Below are 9139 nucleotides of genomic sequence, written 5' to 3'. Positions count from 1 at the left end.
AAGGATCTCACTCAGATTTGACGGAGAAATTAAAACCTTACATACGAACAAAAGTTAAGAGAATTCAGCACCACCAAACCAAACAAATGCTAAAGAAACTTCTTTAGGCAGGAATGACAAGAGAAAGAAAAGACCTATGAAAACAATCTGAAAACAATTAAGAAACTGGTAATAGGAAGATACATATCGATAATTACCTTAAATGTAAATGGATTAAATGCTCCAACTAAAAGAAATAAACTGGTTGAATGGATGCAAAAACAAGACCCGTATACATGCTGTCTACAAGAGACCCACTGCAGACATAGGGAAACATACAGACTGAAAGTGAGGGGATAGAAAAACATATTCCATGCAAATGGAAATCAAAAGAAAGTTGGAGTAGCAATACTCATATCAGACAAAATACACTTTAAAATAAAAACAGTAACAAGAGAAAAAGAAGGACACTACATAGTGATCAAGGTATCAATCCAAGAAGAAGATACAACTGTAAATATTTATGCACACAGCATAGGAGCACCTCAAAACATAAAGCAAATGCTAACAGCTATAAAAGGGGAAATCAACAATAACACAATCATAGTAGGGGACTTAAACAACCCACTTTCACCAATGGACAGATCATCAAAAATGCATATAAATAAGGAAACACAAGCTTTAAATGACACATTAGACCAGATGGACTTAATTGATATTTATAGGACATTCCATTCCAAAAAAACAGAATGCACTTTCAAGTGCTCATGGAACATTCTCCATGATAGAGCATATCTTAGGTCACAAATCAAGCCTCGGTAAATTTAAGAAAATTGAAATCATATCAAGTATCTTTTCCGACTACAACGCTATGAGACTAGGTATAAATTACAGGAAAAAAACTGTAAAAAATACAACAGATGGAGGCTAAACAATACACTACTAAATAGCCAAGAGATCACTGAAGAAATCAAAGAGGAAATCAAAAAATACCTTGAAACAACTGACAATGAAAACACGACTACCCAAACCTATGAGATGCAGCAAAAGAAGCCCTAAGAGGGAAGTTTATAGCAGTACAATCCCAGGTCACGAAACAAGAAAAATCTCAAATAAACTACCTAAACTTACACCTAAAGCAATTAGAGAAAGAAGAACAAATGAATAAATAAATAAATAAATAAATAAAACAAAAACAAAAGAGCAGAAGGAAAGAAATCATAAAGATCAGATCAGAAATAAATGAAACAGAAATGAAGGAAATGGTCACCTTATTTTTGATAAAGGAGGCAAGAATATACAATAGAGAAAAGACAGCCTCTTCAATAAGTGGTTCTGGGAAAACTGGACAGCTACATGGAAAAGAATGAAATTAGAACACTCCCTATCACCATACACAAAAATAAATTCAAAACGGATTAAAGACCTAAATTTAAGGCCAGACACTATAAATCTCTTAGAGAAAAACATAGGCAGAACACTTTATGAGATAAATCACAGCAAGATCCTTTTGACCCACATCCTAGAGAAATGGAAATAAAAACAAAAACAAACAAAAGGGACCTAATAAGACTTAAAAGCTTTTGCACAGCAAAGGAAAACAAGAACAAAACGAAAAGACAACCTTCAGAATGGGAGAAAATATTTGAAAATGAAGCAATGGACAAAGGATTAATCTCCCAAATTTACAAGCAGCTCATGCAGCTCAATATCAAAAAAACAAACAACCCAATCCAAAAATGGGCAGAAGATCTAAATAGACATTTCTCCAAAGAAGATATACAGATTGCCAGCAAACACATGAAAGGATGCTCAAAATCACTAACCATTAGAGAAATGCAACTCAAAAGTACAATGAGGTATCACCTCACACCAGTCAGAATGGCCATCATCAAAAAATGTACAAGCAATAAATGCTGGAGAGGGTATTGAGAAAAGAGAATGCTCTTGCACTGTTTGTGGGAAAGTAAATTGATACAGCCACAATAGAGATCAGTCTGGAAGTTCCTTACAAAACTAAAAATATAACTACCATATGACCCAGCAATCCCACTGCTGGGCATATATCCTGAGAAAACCATAATTCAAAAGAATCATGTACCACAATGTTCATTGCAGCTCTATTTACAGTAGCCAGGTCATGGAGGCAACCTAAATGTCAATCGACATATGAATGGATAAAGAAGATGTGGCACATATATACAATGGAATATTACTCAGCCATAAAAAGAAACGAAATTGAATCATTTGTAGTGAAGTGGATGGACCTAGAGACTGTCATACAGAGTGAAGTAAGTCAGAAAGGGAAAAATGGATACTGTATGTTAACACATATCTATGGAATCCAAATATAATGGTTCTGAAGAACCTAGGGGCAGGAAAGGAATAAAGACGCAGACATAAAGAATGGAATTGAGGACATGGGGAGTGGGAAGTGTAAGCTGGGATGAAGTGAGAGAGTAACAATTGACATATATACACTACCAAATGTAAAATAGATAGCTAGTAGGAAGCAGCCACATAGCACAGGGAGATGAGCTCAGTGTTTTGTGACCACCTAGAGTGGTGGGATAGGGAGGGTGGCAGGGAGATGCAAGAGGGAGGAGATATGGGGATATATGTATATGTAGAGCTGATTCACTTTGTTATAAAGCAGAAACTAACATACCATTGTAAAGCAATTATACTCCAATAAAGATGTTTTTAAAAAAATAAAAAAGAAATGAAGGAAGCAATAGCAAAGACCAATAAAACCAAAAGCTGTTTCTTTGAGAGATAAACAAAACTGATAAACCATTAGTTAGACTCATTAGGGAAAAAAAGGGAGAAGATTCAAATCAACAGAATTAGAAATGAAACAGGAGAAGTAACAACTGACACTGCAGAAATGCAAAGGCTCATGAGAGGCTACTACAAGGAACTATATGCCAATAAAATGAACAACTTAGAAGAAATGGACAAATTCTTAGAAAAGTACAACCTTCCAAGACTGAACCAGGAAGAAATAGAAAATATGAACAGACCAATCACAAGCACTGAAATTGAAACTGTGATGAAAAACCTTGCAACAAACAAAAGGCAGGACCAGATGGCTTCACAGGTGAATTCTGTCATACATTTAGAGAAGAGCTAACACTTGTCCTTCTCAAACTCTTCCACAATATAGCAGAGGGAGGAAGACTCCCAGCCTCATTCTACAAGGTCACCATCACCCTGATATCAAAATCAAAGTTTTCACAAAGAAAGAAAACTACAGGCCAACATCACTGATGAACATAGATGAAAAATCCTCAACACAATACTAACAACCAGAATCCAACAGCACATTAAAAGGATCATACACCATGATGAAGTGGGGTTTATCCCAGGAATGCAAGGATTTTTTGATATATGCAAATCAATCATTGTGATACACCATATTAACAAACTGAAGGATAAAATCCATGTGATAATCTCAATCGATGCAGAAAAAGCTGTCGACAAAATTCAACACCACTTATGATTAAAACCCCCCAGAAAGTGGGAATAGAGGGAATCTACTTCAATGTAATAAAGGCCATATATGACAACCCACAGCCACCATCATTGTCAATGGTGAAAAACTGAAAACCTTTTCTCTAAGATCAGGAACAAGACAAGGGTACCCACTCTTACCACTATTATTCAACATACCTTTTGAAGTTTTAGCCATGGTAATCAGAGAGAAAAAGAAATAAAGGGAATCCAAATTGGAAAAGCAGAAGTAAAACTGTCACTGTTTGCAGATGACATGATACTATACATAGAGAATCCTAAAGAGGCCACCAGGAAACTCCTAGAGCTAATCAATGAATTTGGAAAAGTAGCAGGATACAAAATTAATGCACAGAAATCTCTTACATTCCTATACACTAACAATGAAAAATCTGAAAGAGAAATTAAGGAAACACTCCCATTTACCATTGCAACAAAAAGAATAAAACACCTAGGAATAAACTACATAAGGAGACAAAAAACCTGTATGCAGAAAACCATAAGACACTGATGAAAGAAATCAGAGATCATAAAAACAGATGGAGAGACATACCATGTTCTTGGATGGGAAGAATCAACATTGTGATAATAACTATACCATACAAAGAAATCTACAGATTCAATGCAATCCCTATCAAACGACCAATGACATTTTTCACAGTACTAGAACAAAAAATTTTACAATTTGTATGGAAACAGAAAAGACCGTGAATAGCAAAAGCAATCTTGAGAAAGAAAAATGGAGCTGGAGGAATCAGGCTCCCTGACTTCATACTATACTACAAAGCTACAGTAATAAAGACAGTATGGTACTGGCACAAAAACAGAAATATAGATCAATGTAACAGGATAGAAAGCCCAGAGATAAACCCACGCATATATCATCACCTTATCTTTGATAAAGGAGGCAAGAATATGCAATGGAGAAAAGACAGCCTCTTCAATAAATAGTGCTGGGAATCTGGACAGCTACATAGAAAAGGATGAAATTAGAACAATTCTTAATACCATACAAAAAAACAAACTCAAAATAGATTAAAGTCCTAAATGTATAGGCCAGATAGTATAAAACTCTTAGAGGGCAAAATTGGCAGAACACTCTATGGCATAAATCACAGCAAGATCGTTTTTGACCCATCTCCTATACTAATGGAAATAAAAACAAAAATAAACAAATGGGACCTAATGAAACTTAAAAGCTTTTGCACAGCAAAGGAAACCATAAACAAGACGAAAAGACAACCCTCAGAATGGGAGAAAATATTTGCAAATGAAGCAACAGACAAAGGATTAATCCCCAAAATAAACAAGCAGCTCATGCAGCTCAATATCAAAAAAACAAACAACCCAATCTAAAAATGGGCAGAAGACCTAAATAGACATCTCTCCAGAGAAGTTATATAGATTGCCAACAAACACATGAAAAGATGCTCAAAGTCACTAATCATTAGAGAAATCCAAATCAAAACCACAATGAGGTATCAGCTCACACCAGTCAGAATGGCCATCATCAAAAAATCTACAAACAATAAATGCTGGAGAGGGTGTGGAGAAAAGGGAACTCTCTGGCACTGTTGGTGGGAATGTAAATTGATACAGCCATTATGGAGAACAATATGGAGGTTTCTTAAAAAACTAAAAATAGAATTGCCGTATGACCCAGCAATCCCACTACTGGGCATATACCCTGAGAAAACCATAATTCAAAAAGAGTCATGTGCCACAATGTTCATTGTGGCACTACTTACAATAGCCAGGACATGGAAGCAACTAAAATGTCCATCTACAGATGAATGGATAAAGAAGATGTGGCACATATATGCAATGGAATATTACTCAGCCATAAAAGAAATGAAATTGAGTTATTTGTAGTGAGGTGGATGGAGTTAGAGTCTGTCATACAGAGTGAAGTAAGTCAGAAAGAGAAAAACAAGTACAATATGCTAATACATATATAAAGAATCTAAAAAAAAAAAAAAAAGGTTCTGATGAACCTAGTGGCAGGACAGGAATAAAGATGCAGATGTAGAAAATTGACTTGAGGACACAGGGAGGGTCAGGGAAGGGTAAGCTGGGACGACGTGAGAGTGTAGCGTTGACATGTATACACTACCTAATGTAAAATAGATAGCTAGTGGGAGGCAGCTACCTAGCACAGGGAGATCAGCTGGGTGCTTTGTGACCACCTAGAGGGGTGGGATAGGGAGAGTGAGAGGGAGGCTCAAGAGGGAAGAGGTATGGTGATATATGTATTCATATAGCTGATTCACTTTTCTATACAGCAGAAAGTAACACAGCACTCTAAAGCAACTATACTCCGATAAAGATGTAAAAAAAAAAAAAATAGTGTAAAAATAAATAAATAAATAAATAAATAAAAATACTGCTTCAGTGGATGTTAATATTCAGAATTTGTCTAATTTAATACTAAAGTAACTGGCTAAAGGTCATAGAGACCTCCTTGTATGTAACTGAGAAAGTAAGTGTAGTTTGTGAATATTTTGGTATTAGTATTAGTCATAAGAAGCTAAGCTTTGCAGCAGTAACAAAACCCATCCATTCTCGGTGGCTTGGCACAAGATTCCAAATACCAGAGTTGTTGGTTGTGTTCAGGTGGCTGTATTTAGAACCTGCTCCTTCCTTAATGGTAACTCAGGAAGCCAGGATCTTTCCACAAGCCCTGGATAGAAAAGAGAGAGGATGAAGAATTCAATGAAGAATTCCAACCTGTTTTTAACTGTCTCAGGCCACAAATAACAGATGACTTTCACTCACTTTTATACTGAGCAGAACCCAATCATATGGTCCAAATTTAACCATCAGGGCTACTGAGAATTGTAGTTTTTCAGCTTTCCATAGGAAAGGAAAATGTTGTGGTAAACACATAACATAGTCCCTACCACAGTACTCTGGGGAATATAGGAAGAACTAGGTGAGTTACCAAAGGCTTTAAAAAATATAAACTTGAAAGGGAAAATTACTTCATCCATGAAGAAGCTAGTCAACATTTCACAAATTTCTACACAGAGAGTACAGTATTTTGTTTAATTAGTTGATACAGCATTACAAATTTCCAAAAGCAAGCTTCCTTGGGCCATATATATATTCATTAATTTGTTTTACCTACCAGGAGAAAGTGGACTTAAATATGTAAATTTAGACATACAAGTTTACCAGTGAGGAATAAAGGGGAAGGACAGATGAGAATCATTCTTCTAAAAGGAGAAATATATTGATTATATAGTATACTATAAAAAAGAGCATTGTTAAGTGCTGTTGTCATAGAAATTTGTGTTAAGTATTAGTCATATAATTTATGGGGCCCAGTAGGGGCCCAGAAGTCTTAGTAACCACAGACAATGTTTATTCTGTTTGGGTTTTTGCTTTGGTTTGAATGTTGAGACTGATGACACCTCACAGGCACCAAGAGGGTATGAAAAAGTTTATTACTCACATAATGAGACTTTCTGGAGAGAAAAGGGCAGGCTCCCAAGCTGGTTCAAAAATGGTCTTGAGCAAGCAGGGAAAGGAGAGTGGCATGGGATTTATGGTAGCTACAGGGTGGGGCTGGGCTTGGGTCCCTGCATACAGGATGGGGCTTGCATGGTTTTAATTTCCCACTTGCTCCAAGCATTCAGGTTTTCTTATTAGCTAACCCAGGTGTAGGAGAGAAGGGCAAAAGGGAATGGTAAGAATTCAAAACTATCATCTGTCAAACATAAAAATGGTGTCAGACTTTATGACAGTTTTTCTGGATCTCATCTAGTGTGTTTCAGTCATAAATAAACAGCATCTAATCCTACTCTTACTCAACATTTCAAATTGTGTGTGTTTTGGGGGAAGGATTATAAATATTAATAAGATATTGGAAAATTTATTTTTTATGACCTGAAAAGATTCCTTAAGCAAGCTATAGAAATTGTTACAAACATATATATTTAATATTAAAGGTAAAAATTATGAGACTACTCAAGTAATCATTCTGTTTCTGGCAGGCAGGGTCCTTGATATTCTTTGGGGTAAAAACCCACAATGGAATAAATACTGGAAAGTATTATGCAGCTAGAAAATTAAAAAGATCTGTATTCATAAATAGTATCTTCACACTGATTTCAAACATGAAAATTATACCATGGATTTGTTTTATTCTTTCATTTCTAACAAATGTTTATTGTATACCTACTATATGCCAGGCTCCAGAATCTTGGCAAATTTGAAAACACCTGAATAGTTCATATTCAGTTTGAAATAAGTACTGTAGAAATTCCCTAGTCATTCAATATTTAATTTTGAGACTGGAAAGTTTGACAAATAATACATGTTTTATTATACTTATCCCACCTAGCATAACTGCATACCAAATTAAAAATTAGTAGAAATTGAAACTGACATAAATGAACTTCAGGATGTGTTCTCTCATCTCAAGTACTGAAAGTAATCACACAGTTTGGGAATCTGGGGATATATATCATTTTGCCTTTAATGGAAAAATGTACAGCATCATTAGAATTTAGAAGGAACCAAGATGTCATTTAGTTCAAACTCCTAACTATTGCAAACCACTTTATACACTATTCTAGCAGTTGGACATCAGATACCCACGTTAATATTTGTACTAACAAGTTTTCACTACTTGCCAAGACAGGCCTTTATGTTATTTGTCAAAGCTGGAAAATTTTTTTCTTCAATGAAATCTATAATTCTTGTTATCCTGATGTTTTTCCAGGTAATCCTTTTGATTCTCCTTTAATGGCACTTTTTCTGTTAACTAGGGTTTTGATATGGTCCCATATCAAATATACACACAGTCCATGATCCATTTATACACACAGTCCATGATCCATTTCTTCAATTCCCATGGATTCAATATTAATACACACAGTCCATGATCCATTTCTTCAATTCCCATGGATTCAATATTTCCTTCTCGATATACACACAGTCCATGATCCATTTCTTCAATTCCCATGGATTCAATATTAAATGCTAATATACACACCCCTACCATTCTTTTTTTTTTAAACATCTTTATTAGAGTATAATTGTTTTACAATGGTGTGTCAGTTTCTGCTTTATAACAAAGTGAATCAGTTATACATATACATATGTCCCCATATCTCTTCCCTCTTGCATCTCCCTCTCTCCCACCCTCCCTATCCCACCTCTCTAGGTGGTCACAAAGCACCGAGCTGATCACTCTGTGCTATGTGGCTGCTTCCCACTAGCTATCTATTTTACGTTTGGTAGTGTATATATCACCCTTACCATTCTTAATTTCAGATATATCTATCTCGCTAGTCCCTGAATTGCACTAGTTGAAAATTCTCAAGTTTTTAAAAGTCAACAAGTCCAAAAGAGAATTCATTATTTTCTACCACAAACCATGTCATTCCTTCTGTGGCTGCTATCTTAGATAATAATATCATAATATGTAATAATATGTTCTTAGTTGCTCAAATCAGGAATATGGGCACTATCCTCAGTACCTCCCATTTCCTCAATTTTTGCCTGCTCCCAATTGCATGGTCCTGCTGCTTCTACTTCCTAGAAAGCTCTCATGTGAAGTCCTAAAATGTCATAGAGCATAGGTGCTAACAGAGCCTCTCTCTTGAGGAGACTTTCTGGATTAGAATAATGCTTCTGTGAC

Source organism: Balaenoptera borealis, assembly GCF_965194805.1.
Source record: "Balaenoptera borealis genome assembly, chromosome: 15".
Classification (NCBI taxonomy): Eukaryota; Metazoa; Chordata; class Mammalia; order Artiodactyla; family Balaenopteridae; genus Balaenoptera; species Balaenoptera borealis.
Note: the sequence above shows the minus strand (reverse complement) of the source record.